Source organism: Protopterus annectens, chromosome 5.part1, assembly GCF_019279795.1.
Source record: "Protopterus annectens isolate FY-2018-M chromosome 5.part1, PAN1.0, whole genome shotgun sequence".
Classification (NCBI taxonomy): Eukaryota; Metazoa; Chordata; order Ceratodontiformes; family Protopteridae; genus Protopterus; species Protopterus annectens.
The window spans coordinates 565,880,082-565,893,899 of NC_056736.1; the positions used below are offsets into that span (position 1 = coordinate 565,880,082).

A 13,818-nucleotide genomic window follows, 5' to 3' on the forward strand; every position below is an offset into this window, starting at 1 on the left:
TTGTCATCCTCCCAATGTGCACATCACTCACTGGTGTTAGTGGTGAGGATTTTGAGGCTCCTTGATTACTGTTGCCAGTGCTGGGACGTCAGTCTTTTTCTTTACATTATAGTGCCCGCATTTCTTAAAACCGAACAAGAAGAAAGGCGATGGAAAAAAGGAGGACCCATTTACTTTCATATCCCTATTACGCACAAAAATATCTTGAAAAGCTTTCTTTATAACATACAGTATGTCATGTTTAATAAAAATACTGTTAAAGAATTTTGTGTCTTTCGGCTTTTCCCGGTTAGGGGTCGCAACAGCGGAACTCCGGTCCGCTAATGATTGGCAGGAGATTTTTACGTACTGGCTTGCCGGGCCTAACGCACAACCTTCAGCGAAGGAATGCCCATTCACGCATGTCTCCACACAGAAGACGCTCTGAGAATCGAACGGGCAACATCCGATTGTGAGGCTACAACGCTACCACAGCACCACCACCGCAGTACAAAAATACTGTTAAAGAATAGTTGTGTAAAATCTTACCGTAATCATAGATGTTCTTCTCTTCCACGTTGCAGTATTCTTACTGTGGGATACTCCGCCTCAGGCGACCTGAACATTGGCTCCTATACAAAAGCCTGGATGTCCTTCAAGGATGCATCTGCAGTCCTTACAAATGGGTTGTTTCCAAAGTCTGGGTCTGGCCTCGGCTGATGTCGAAGCTTTCACCTGCGTCATAGCTGCAGTTATTAGGGTATAAAGGTATCGGCTGACGCATTTTCCTCAGTCTTTCTTGCCGCGTGCGCCTGAAGCAGAAGCTGTTAGTTGCGGTCGGTCAGAACCAGAGATTACTTCCGATGTCAGAAAAAGTGAATAACTGTTTAAATTGTGGGAAACAAATACCTCATAAAGATTTCCACTCTTACTGCCTACCTTGTTTAGGCCCAGACCACTGACGTAGCAGCTTGTCTAGCCGGATAGCAAATATCTAAAAACCAACAGCGAGTGTCTCGGTTCGTTCGAAACAGAGTCCACGGTTCTTCCTTGCTTACCTTCTACGAGGCCTCATCCAGCATGGTTGAATCTGCTACTGAAATCCCATGCAGGTTCACAGGATTTATCTGATACTATCCCTTTGGATATTTCTAGCCTCCTGCATCCATGTCGATTAAGGCCTTCGCCAGGGCTAAAGCAGCAAAACTACCAAAACTGTGCCTGCTAAGACCCCTCTCACAGGCCTAGCTCTTAGTTCACAAATGCTCTTAGTCTAGCAGAGGATCTTTCTTGATCCGGGGGGGGATCACATCTCAGACAGGGCCTCTCACCTCACCCACCCAAGAGGCCTACCCTGAGCCAGTTTCTTCAGATGACTCCTCTGATGAATCAGATAATTCAAACCCTCCAAAGGCCCCTTTTTCTCCTTATGAAGACTCTGATGCAGAAGAGTCCATTCCTTCTGCCTCCCCACCTGAGGAATTCTCTTTTGGGGAAACCTTGCATGCTATGAGGGAACAATTTCAATGGCAGGGCCAGGATTTTTCAGACTCTAGGAAAAGGCTTAGAACCTTTTTGCATTTGCCACAGCATAGGCCTTTAGCCATTCCTCCAGTACTTACTGTTGTGGATGATGCATTCAATGATGTTTGTACTGCTCCTGATTCTCTTCCTCCGGCCCCTGCTAAGCCCGATAGGTACTACAGGGTTCCGGACACACATTATCACTTGTATAAGGCTCCTTTTGCAGATCCCGAAACTATCTCCCAGGGACCCAAGGCTGTAGCAGCTACCTCTGCCAAAACCTCTGAAAGGGAATCTAGGGCCTTAGAGAGATGGGGTAAAAAAGTTTACACTTCTGCTACTCTTTCAGCTAGGGCCTTGAACTGTCAATTCCATATGATCCAGTATCAGGAATTTGTTAGACCAGTTAACTAAAAAACTGTCCTCGGATGAACCATTAGATAAAAAATCTGTTCAGGAAATGGTGCATAACATTCAGCAGGTCAGTAATCATTCCTTAAAATGCGGCTATGATGCACTGGAGGCTTCCTTTAGATCAGCCATGACTGGTACAGTGATCAGAAGACATGCATGGCTAAAAGAGCAGACCTTACCAGACCATGTTAAATCAAAGCTCCTAGATGCTCCCATGGATAAGCTCAATTTGTTTGGCTCCCCTGCACAACAGGTGCTGAAGAAGGTGGAAGAGAAAGCAAAATCTGTCCAGACAGTCAAGGATTTCTTACAGGTCCAGCCTCCAAGGTTTAGCAGGAACTGGCCTTCCAAGAATTGGTCCTTTCCAGACACCTCCAGAGCTCCGAGAGGCAGGAATAGGCGCACAAGAGGCAGGGGTCAATCCAGAGGTGCCTACAGGGGACGCCAGTGGCAGGCTAACAACCAGCGAGGTACAGCCACAGATCCAGCCACCACCACTTCCACAGGACAATCACAGTGACTTGGCTCTGGCACCGCCTACCAAGGAACAACTAGAAGCATCTTTAGGCGGGAAGCTAGCCCTATTTTCAGTAAACTGGCATTACATCACAGGAGACAAGTGGATTTTACAGACAATAGACCAAGGTTACAGGTTTCACTTCCATACTCTACCAAGGAAGAGAGGAATGCCAAACCTACCTCCAAATCAGAAGACAGAAGCTCTAAAACAAATAACTCACTTACTAAGGACGAGAGCTGTAGAAAGGGTACCATCCATGGAACAAGGGCAAGGATTTTACTCCAGACTCTTCCTGGTACCAAGAAAAGAAAACCAATGGAGACCTATTCTCGACCTGTCCGCTTTAAACACATACCTCATTGTTCCAAAATTCAAAATGCTGACCCTACAGCAGCTTCTTCCCATGCTGGGCAAGGAGTCTTGGCTGGTAACTCTAGATCTCAAGGAGGCATACCTGCACGTCCCCATACGACCAAATTGCAGAAGATACCTCAGATTTCTTGCAGGATCAGAGCATTATCAATTCTCAGCATTGCCCTTTGGCTTATCTACTGCGCCCAGAGTATTCACGAAATGCCTGGCATCAGTAATTGCTCATTGCAGGCTTCAGGGAATTCAAATCTACCCTTACCTGGACGACTGCCTGTTACAAGCGGACAACAAAAACAAACTAACAAAAGACTTGAAAAGGGTCATTCATTTACTGCAAGCCCTGGGATACACAGTCAATATAAAAAAGTCAAGGCTGATACCATCCCAAAGGATAACCTTCTTGGGTGCAGAGCTGGACACATCAAAACAAATGGCATTCCTGACAGTAGAAAAACAGGAGCAACTACCTCTCTACTTCATGGCATTAACAAAGCAGAACCAGCTAACTGCAAGAAAAGTCCTGCAAGCCCTGGGTTACATGGCATCCTGCATAATATTGATCCCACATGCCAGACTACATATGAGAAAGTTACAGTGGTACCTAAGGAATTTATGGTCACAGCACAAGCACAGCCTAGAAATCCAAATTCCAATAATTCCATGCCTGAAGCAAGAATTCCAATGGTGGGCTCAGGCCTGTCAATCAAACAAAGGACTGCCCTTCCGCAGCACTCAACCAAGCCAGACCATCACAACGGATTTCAGACCTCGGTTGGGGGGTGCACATGCTGGACAAGTGCATACAAGGCTTATGGACTCAAGACCAGCTGCACCTACACATAAATCAAAAGGAAATGCTGGCAGTAAAACTGGCAATTCAGACATTCAGACCATTTCTTCAACAGGGTCAACTGTTGATAAGGACGGACAACACCACAGTTATGTGGTACATCAACAAACAGGGAGGCACACATTCATACCCTCTATGCCGGATGGCAATGGACCTCTGGAATGTGGCCCTGAGCTTCAACATTCACTTACAAGCAATTTTTGTGCCAGGAAAAGAAAATATACTAGCAGACATCCTAAGCAGAACTACCACGGATGCCCACGAATGGATGCTGCATCCGGACATCTTCAAAACCATTACAGGGAAATGGGGACTACCAGAAATAGACTTATTTGCATCCCCACACAATCACCAACTGAAAAAATTCTGCACAAGGACGCATCACCCACTTGCTTGGAAAGTGGACTCCCTATCTTTCAGTTGGAAAAACCTGACAGCATATGCATTCCCACCTCTTCCTTTGATGCACAAGGTGCTATTGAAGATCAAAGAAGACCATCCAAGGATCATCCTGATAGCTCCAGACTGGCCAAGGCAACATTGGTACCCATTACTGAGGAGTATGTCTCAGGAACAAATATGGACTCTGCCCCTAGTTCCCTTACTGTTAAAACAGAACAACTACAAAACCCTGCATCCAAGCCTGAAAACACTGCAGCTGGCTGCCTGGAACATTGCATAAGACAAAATAACCCAGATTTATATCAAAGGGTTAAAGACATTACCTTGGAGGCTCGCAGACCCTCAACAAGAAAAAAATTATTCAGCAAAATGGAAAAGATACCTCATTTGGAGTGCAGCAAAAGGAGAAAATGTGTCACTGGTAAACATAGCTAACATCCTGGAATACTTGGCAGAACTCTTCCACAATGGCCTGTCCTTTTCTTCCATTAAGATTCATGCATCAGCTATTTCAGCAGAATACAACATGGACCCTCCAGTCTTCTCACATCCTCTGCTCAGGCAGTTTCTGAGAGGAATTAAAAATGTAAAGCCACCTAGGAAGCCACCATTGCCCGCATGGGACTTGAACTTTGTGTTAGAAAAATTGACACTCCCTCCTTTCGAGCCAGCAGCAACAGCAGAATTACAGTACTTATCATGGAAAACTGCTTTCCTGGTTGCAGTCACTTCAGCAAGAAGGGTTTCTGAACTACAGGCATTAATGGCAGTACAGCTCTTCCTTATCTTCCATCAAGATAGAGTGTCCATGAGAACTAATCCTACTTTTATGCCAAAGGTGGTCTCCAGGGTATCTTTAAACCAAGCTATCCACCTAAAAAAAACACAGGCAACTCCCAGCAAGAGAAAACAAATGTAAACCAAATAAAAGCAGCTCTGGGAGAAACGGATAGAGATGACTTTATCAGTCTAAGCTATTTACGTTGCCAAGCACAAAACGGAGCCAGGATCCAGAGTTCAAAACACATTAACGCCTTTATTTCCCACAGTACGTTTTCGTCCTTACAAACCAAATGACTTCATCAGATGTAACATGAGCAATCACTAGCACATATTTATATCCTGTTTAAATTAATTGTTTAATTAAAACCCATCATTTATTTAAATTAACAATTTAAAATCAACCAATCTTGTGTGTACTCATGAATAATTCATTAAACTTTTTGCAAAATACTTCTGTAACATGAAAATCATTCTTACTAACAATATCCTTACACTTGAATGTGTTTCAAACAAAAACTTAATTATATAAAAAAAATTTTTTATCTTTGTCAAAAACATTCTTGTTGTAAACATTTTATGTTAAATAATTTATTAATAAGAATTTTTTAACTTGAGTTTAAAATTAATTCTTATGAGAATGTCTGTGGAGAAGAAAGGGAAGGTTTAAAACATAAGGTGAAATTGAAGTAAAAAATATTCACTTATAAAATTTTTTTTTATATATGTATTTTTAACATAATCCATTAAAATTACTCCATTAATTTATACCATTACAGTTTGGCAGATCTTAATTTAAGTAATGGCATAATGGAGATAAATTCATTAAGGCCAGGGTAGTTATTGGCATCTAAAGTTAGTTGCCACCAAAGTTCTCGAAATTCAATTCTTTCTTCCCATGGCCCTCCCCTGCCATCTGCTTTGACCTGTTCTGACACTAAAAAGGAGAATTTAGCTTCGGGACATGTGTTCAGATGTTTGTAAAGTGCATTAGTGTCTTTTTTGATAGAAATGTCATAATAATGTTCGGTGAATCCTTTTTAACTTTCTCTCTGTTTTACCTATATAGAAGGATTTACACACTATACACCAAGCTAAATATACCAGTCCTTTTGAGTCACAATTATAGTATTCTTTATTACCTAGCCACTTGTTCCTACTTTCTAAATAGAATTTGTCTACGTTCATAATGTATTGACATTGATTACACCTACCACATTTGTAGGTGCCAGATTTATTTCTAGTAGTTTTTGTAGGTTTGTTCTCCAAAAGTGATCTTAAGTTCCTAGAATTTTTATATGTTATCTTTTGTGGACCTCTAGGTATTTTTTCTATGTCTGTAATGGAGATGAAACGTTCCCATTCTTTCAAAAACTTTTTCTTTGTTATATTGTTAACTCCATTGTACTCTAATACTAAAGTTTTCTCAAAACTAGAGGTATTATTTTCCTTTGGTATGAAACTTGTTCTTTCTAGGGTGGTAGTGTTTATTATAGGTTTAAATCTATCAATTCTACCCTTAACTACTTCTTTTCTGATTTCCCTAACAAATTTAGGGGGATATCCTCTTTCTAGGAACAGGGATTCTAACAAATTACATTCCTCATCAGTCTTCCTTTCTGCTGGTCATACGACTCCCTCTTACAAATTGACCTTTGACTATGTTCTTTTTACAGTGTAGAGGGTGTGCACTGTCATAGTGCAGAAATGAATTGCAGAAGGTGTTTTTTCTGTACACTTTTGTTTCTAACTTATTGTTTGATTTATAAATTTCCACGTCCAAATATTGTACCCTGTTTTCTGTAATTTTGTGGGTAAACTTTAAAAAGGGACTAGTGGTATTTAACCATTCCAAAAATTCGTCAAGTTTTTCTCTACTACCGTTCCAAAAAATTATAATATCCAAAAAACAGTGATATAACTTCCAATATTTTTTGAATTCAGTGGTTTTAATGTTTTCTTCTTCTTCCCACCTAGTGAGAACCAAGTTTCATGCTGCCCCCATAGCAACTCCTTGCAATTGTTGGTAACATTCTCCTTTAAAATATAGGAAGTTATTCCGCAACACTAAGTCCATAAGCCATGTGAAGGTTAATTTTTCTTTTTGACTCAAACTATTTTCTTGGTATATTGTGTCTTCAAACATCTTTATACCTTCGACCCAAGGTATGGAAGAAAAATGGTCAATAATGTCGATAGTCACAAAAATTATTTTCTCTTCATATTGTTCTGTTGTTGTTTTTAATAAATCCCAAGAATCCTTTAACATGAAAGTTTTACTCATCCAAATATGTTTTAGTTTAAAGTCAATATACTTGGCTAGAGGTTGAGTCTTGGACCCCTCAGCTGAAACTATAGGTCTAAACGGGGGGTCCGTTTCATTTTTATGAATTTTTGGGATTCCAAATAAGGGTGGAATCCTAGGTTTATCTACCTTTAAATACTTGTATGTTTTAAAGTCAATCAATTCTTCCTGCATCATATCGAATAAGTTAGAGTCTATTTTTTTATAGGCTATATTAACCTCATTTATAGATACTGAAGAATATTTGTCTTCGTCCCAAAGAATATTATTAATTTTACTTTCGTATTGTATAGATTCCATTATAACCACCCCTTCCCCTTTGTCTGGTTTCATAACTCTTAAGTGAAATATTGTTTCTTATTTTGTCCAGACAATCTTTTTCATCAGGGTTCAAGTTGTTTTTGTGTCCCTTATAATAAGAATATGCTTTTCTAATTTCTTTAACATATTTTCAAGGTTTTTATGTTGGGGGTGTAAAGGTGGATTGTAAGTGGTTCTTCGTTTTAACTCATTTCCACTAATATTATTGTTACCATAGTCTTTAGGTATTATCAAATCCAGGTTAATCTTTCTTAAAAATATTCTAACATCCATAAGGGATTTGGCTATGTCTCCTTTGCTAAAGGGAATAAACTTTAGTCCCTTGGATAACAAATCAGTGTCCCTTCTCTAAAGCAATACCACTAAAATTATATATTGCAAAATTGTTAAAGGTGAATTTGATACCATTATGTGTGACTATATCTGAAGTAACTGCGTTAGGTGAGGAGATGGGCTGAGGTGTGTTTAATAACGTCCTCTCCCCCTCCTCCCTCCCCTGAAAATTTTGTTGTTCTGGTTGTTGTCCCATCCTGTTCAACAACCTCTCCGATCTCCTTAATGGTGGAAATTCCTGGTCATAGTTAGCCTGTTCTTCCCCACTACTATTAAAATCATTAAAACCCTCATATCTCCCTTCTCCTTCTTTATTGTGCACATTATAATTGTTCCACCCTTCTTTGTAATGGTCCCTTCTAAAGGGCGGTTTTGGGTAACAAGTGTTGTTTTTGTACTCCAGCATGTCCCTTTCTAACTTTTTTAATTTCCTTTTAATAACATCGTTACATTTGCTTTCTATTTCTTTCCTAATATTAAAATACTTTGTTTTCTCCTCATTCACGGAGAATAATAAATCACTTTTAATACATGAATCAAGTTCTATAATATCTTTATGTAATGTTTCCATAATCTGGTTATTATTTTTAATCATTAGTTTTAGAACATTTAAACCACAATTGAAAACATTAAGTAATTCTTTATGAAATTCAGAGCCAGAGATCACATTGTTAGGAAATTTCCAAAGCCTAAGGCCTTTAGGAACAATTTCTTTATGCACACATTCATTTAAATATTCATTCTCAATTTTCAGGTTTCTAAATTTACCCATAAGTCTAGATAAATCACCCAGCATTAATGTATACGTATTGTTGTTATATTTTGAGTCTGTAATGTTAAAATTTGCTTTAAAATCACATTTGTGATTTAACCAAGAGTTCAAATCCTCGTTGCAAGAAAAAGCGTTTCCAGTACCTGTGTTGTGCCTGCGTGTCTCAGGCAAACTCCTAGCTGTACTCCCCTTGTCAAGCCCAGTGCCATTATGTCCCTCCTGAATCTGTAAAACAAGTGGGGTGTTCAACGGATTAAAGGCATCACTATTCGGATTGTCGGAGTCGCCAGCGTCCAAATTGGTGCCCATAAGCTCTCTCCCATCCTCGTGGTCTTCTCCGTTGATTTCGTTGTTCCTTACACCTCCATGAACCCTCCGTGTATTACTTTCACTATGTTTGCGTAGTAGGGACAGGCTAAGGGGAGTCAGCAAGTCAATCAACTCCGTGAGCTGTCCTATCAGCTTGCGTGCATTATAGTCGTCAACGTCTTCCTGTCCCTTGGAATCAGGAACTGAATTAGACTCCATATCCGTGTTGCCGAAAATGCACCAAATAACCAAAAAAACCACAGGCAACTCCCAGCAAGAGAAAACAAATGTAAACCAAATAAAAGCAGCTCTGGGAGAAACGGATAGAGATGACTTTATCAGTCTAAGCTATTTACGTTGCCAAGCACAAAACGGAGCCAGGATCCAGAGTTCAAAACACATTAACGCCTTTATTTCCCACAGTACGTTTTCGTGAAGTAGTTAAGGGTAGAATTGATAGATTTAAACCTATAGTAAACACTACCAGCCTAGAAAGAACAAGTTTCATACCAAAGGAAAATAATACCTCTAGTTTTGAGAAAACTTTAGTATTAGAGTACAATGGAGTTACCAACATAACAAAGAAAGTTTTTGAAAGAATGGGAACGTTTCATCTCCATTACAGACATAGAAAAAATACCTAGAGGTCCACAAAAGATAACATATAAAAATTCTAGGAACTTAAGATCACTTTTGGAGAACAAACCTACAAAAACTACTAGAAATAAGTCTGGCACCTACAAATGTGGTAGGTGTAATCAATGTCAATACATTATGAACGTAGACAAATTCTATTTAGAAAGTAGGAACAAGTGGCTAGGTAATAATACTATAATTGTGACTCAAAAGGACTGGTATGTTTAGCTTGGTGTATAGTGTGTAAATCCTTCTATATAGGTAAAACAGAGAGAAAGTTAAAAAGAAGGATTTACGAACATTATTATGACATTTCTATCAAAAAAGACACTAATGCACTTTACAAACATCTGAACACATGTCCTGAAGCTAAATTCTCCTTTTTAGTGTTAGAACAGGTCAAAGCAGATGGCAGGGGAGGGCCATGGGAAGAAAGAATTGAATTTCGAGAACTTTGGTGGCAACTAACTTTAGATGCCAATAACTACCCTGGCCTTAATGAATTTATCTCCATTATGCCATTACTTAAATTAAGATCTGCCAAACTGTAATGGTATAAATTAATGGAGTAATTTTAATGGCATATGTTAAAAATACATATATATAAAAAAAATTTTTATAAGTGAATATTTTTTACTTCAATTTCACCTTATGTTTTAAACCTTCCCTTTCTTCTCCACAGACATTCTCATAAGAATTAATTTTAAACTCAAGTTAAAAAATTCTTATAAATTATTTAACATAAAATGTTTTTACAACAAGAATGTTTTTGACAAAGATAAAAATTTTTTTTTATATAATTAAGTTTTTGTTTGAAACACATTCAAGTGTAAGGATATTGTTAGTAAGAATGATTTTCATGTTACAGAAGTATTTTGCAAAAAGTTTAATGAATTATTCATGAGTGCACACACAAGATTGGTTGATTTTAAATTGTTAATTTAAATAAATGATGGGTTTTAATTAAATAATTTAAACAGGATATAAATATGTGTTAGTGATTGCTCATGTTACATCTGATGAAGTCATTTGGTTTGTTGGGAAATAAAGGCGTTAATGTGTTTTGAACTCTGGATCCTGGCTCCGTTTTGTGCTTGGCAACGTAAATAGCTTAGACTGATAGTCATCTCTATCCGTTTCTCCCAGAGCTGCTCTTATTTGGTTTACAAGCTATCCACCTACCTACATTCTTCCCCAACCCACAGAACAAGGGAGAAAGACTGTTACATACCTTGGATGTTCATAGACAATTGCGTTACTACCTGGACAGAACCAAGAGCAACAGAAAAACTGACCAGCTACTGGTAGCATATGCAACAGGAAGGGAAGGAAAAGCAATTTCAAAACAGACAATCTCTAAGTGGATAGGAAATTGCATTAGATTTTGTTACTCTCACCATGGGAAGAAAACTCCAGAAAACATCAGACCTCACTCTACAAGAGCTATAGCCACTACCACAGCCTTTTTACGAGGAGTGGCTACCAAAGACATTTTAGAGGCTGCTACTTGGAGCTCCGTGCATACATTTGCCAAGCATTATAATCTTCCCTTATACTCCAGATCCCGAGCAGGTTTTGCCACTGCTGTTTTGCAAGGGATCTTAACTACACCATAATCTTATTGCTCCTCCTCCCCCAGTTTGGCTATGGTATTCTACCCATTTGTAAGGACTGCAGATGCATCCTTGAAGGACATAGTACAGTTTTGTACCTACCATAAATGTAGATGTCCGAGAGGCATGCATCTGCACACCTTCCCTCTGTGGTACTCCTAGGGTATTTACCCATCTTGTAGCTAGCTGGGGGAATCTATTATGGTGTATTTGTTTGTATATATGTACATACATGCTTATTTTTTGTTTGCTCTCTTCTATTTGGAACCATTTGCATTTATCCAAATTTAGCCTTCCTAGAGGGCACCTGGCATCTGGGGCAAGAAACACTGAGGAAAATGGCGTCGGCTGATACCTTTATACCCGAATAACTGCAGCTATGACGGGTGAAGTGCGACATCAGCCGAGGCCAGACCCAGACTTTGGAATCCGGCCGACCGAAGGGCTGCCTGACGACAGGACAACCCATTTGTAAGGACTGCAGATGCATGCCTCTCGGACATCTACATTTATGGTAGGTACAAAACTTTACTTTGCTGTTGGTGCGTGGGACGTCACACACAGGGCCATAAACCAGGGACATTAAATATGACGTCTGCACGCACAGACCTCATAACTAACTGCCCATTTGGACAGTAGCCTAGGAGATGCCAAAAAATGTCCGTCAGACTGGTGGAATGCCACAGACTGTCCAAAAATGACCCTAGTACCGCTAGGGGCTGTTTATGAAGGCCCCTAGTCCTGTAGATATGAAATTGGGGGATCAGGAGGGAGGAAAGGAATATTGCAACATGCAAGAGAAGGACATCTATGGTTATGGTAAGATTTTACACAACTATTCTATGTCCTTCTATTTTCCCGTTGCAGTATTCTTAACTGTGGGAGAGTACCACAGCTCAGGAAGGAGGGGGAGGGTGGAGGTAGAGGTAGCAGATTCCAGAAATCCTTGCAGGATTGTTCTTGTGGAACCTACTCTGGCTCTGGAGATGTGGTCCAATTTTTAATGTTTGATGAAGGTATGTACTGTGGACCAGGTGGCTGCTTCAAGGATGGTAGCTGTGTCTAGACCTTTGAAGAAGGTTTTGAAGGAAGCTACTGCTCTAGTAGAGTGAGTCCTGATCCTCTTGATTCAGGTCTCTTCCATGGTAAGAGTAGCAGAAACAGATGGTTTTCCTGATCCAGCAGGAAATTATTTGGAGACTGCCTTGCCCAGGGCTCTGGGATGGAAGGAAACAGTTGATTTTCTGATAGTTTGTTTTGTCCAGATAAAATCTTAATTGTCTGTGAACATCCGGGAGTGTAGTATTCTCTCACTGTCATTCTGGGGAGATGAGAAAAAGGTAAGTGAATGGACTGATTTTAGATGTTCATCATGTTACCCTGCTGCAGTCATCACACTTGGGTTATCCTGCCGTCAGGTGGTCCCGCAGTCGGCACGAATTCCAAAGTCTTGGTCCAGCATCGGTTGCTGTCGCTTCTTCCCTGACGTCAGAGCGCCAGGGGTATATCAGAGGCATCCAACGCCATTTTCTTCAGTCTTTCTTGCCGTGTGGTGCCCGAAGCAGAAGCAGTTCGCAAGTGCCGGTCGGCCGACACCTGAGATTTTCGAATAGAGTTTCAGTCCGAAGTCTTCAAAGCTAAGTACCTCGTTGGGGAACCTTTTCTTGCCTCAGTCCGATGTCAGAAAAAGTTAACAATTGCATTTCTTGTGGGAAGCAAATAACTCATAAGGACTTTCATTCTTTTTGCATACCTTGCCTAGGCCCAGACCACGACGTCACTGGTTGTCGGTTTTGTGCTAGGTTCAGTAAGCGAACTATAAAGCGTCGTTTTGATTTCGCACGACACTACTTCGGTAGAAAATTTAATTACACTATGCCATCGGAGCAACCAACTACCGGCGTGCATAAAAAACACAAGGATAAGGATCGGCAGCCTAGATCCAAGCCAGACTCCGAGGCCTCGGCTGGCCCGGTCGCCGGTTCTCTGGTTTTCAGTGAGGCGCCTACGCAGCCCCTAGCTACCGCTGAATCGGACCCCCCAGCAGAGATTTCTAGGCCGACGCAGCCATTTTCCTTAGGCCCTTCCGACGACATTGCAGTAGGGGAAGCCGGTGCTGCAGAAACACCTTCGGTTTCTGAAGGTGTCTTCAGACAGACTACCCTCATGATTAAATCTTATGCTAAACTTAAGACTCCTCTAAAACCAAAAAAGCCTACACTTCTTCAGTCTCCAGGTCAAGGCCCTGTGCCTAAGAAACAGATGCTTAAAATGGCTGAAGATTTGATTTCATTGATCAGGGCATCCCCGACAAAGGCCTAGACAAGAGGAGGATTATGCCTCCTCTGATCAGGTGTCTGTTTCCTCAGGCTCCTCTGAGGAACAGGATTACTCCTTTCCCCCTTATGAGGATTCTGATGCTGAGGACTCCATTCCCTTAGCTTCTCCCCCTGAAAACTACTCCTTTGGGTAAACCTTACACACCATGAGGGAACATTTCCACTGGGAAGGTCAGGACTACTCTGACTCAAAGAAAAGGCTCCGAGAGTTTCTTTTTCTCCCCCAGCACAGACCACTTGCTATCCCCCCAGTTTTGGACATAGTGGATAATGTTTTTTTTAGAATCTAGTCTAAATCCAGATTCTCTGCCTCCTGCTCCAGCCAAACCAGATAGATACTATAGAGTGC

The 13,818-nt window shown here is 40.5% G+C and overlaps 1 protein-coding gene across 1 annotated transcript in view; it reads left to right on the top strand.

Moving 5' to 3' along the window:
- XPO4 (exportin 4) overlaps positions 1-13,818 on the top strand; it is a 1,500,264-nt gene that overhangs the window by 300,862 nt on the left and 1,185,584 nt on the right. The gene's annotated exons all lie outside the window — the stretch shown is intronic.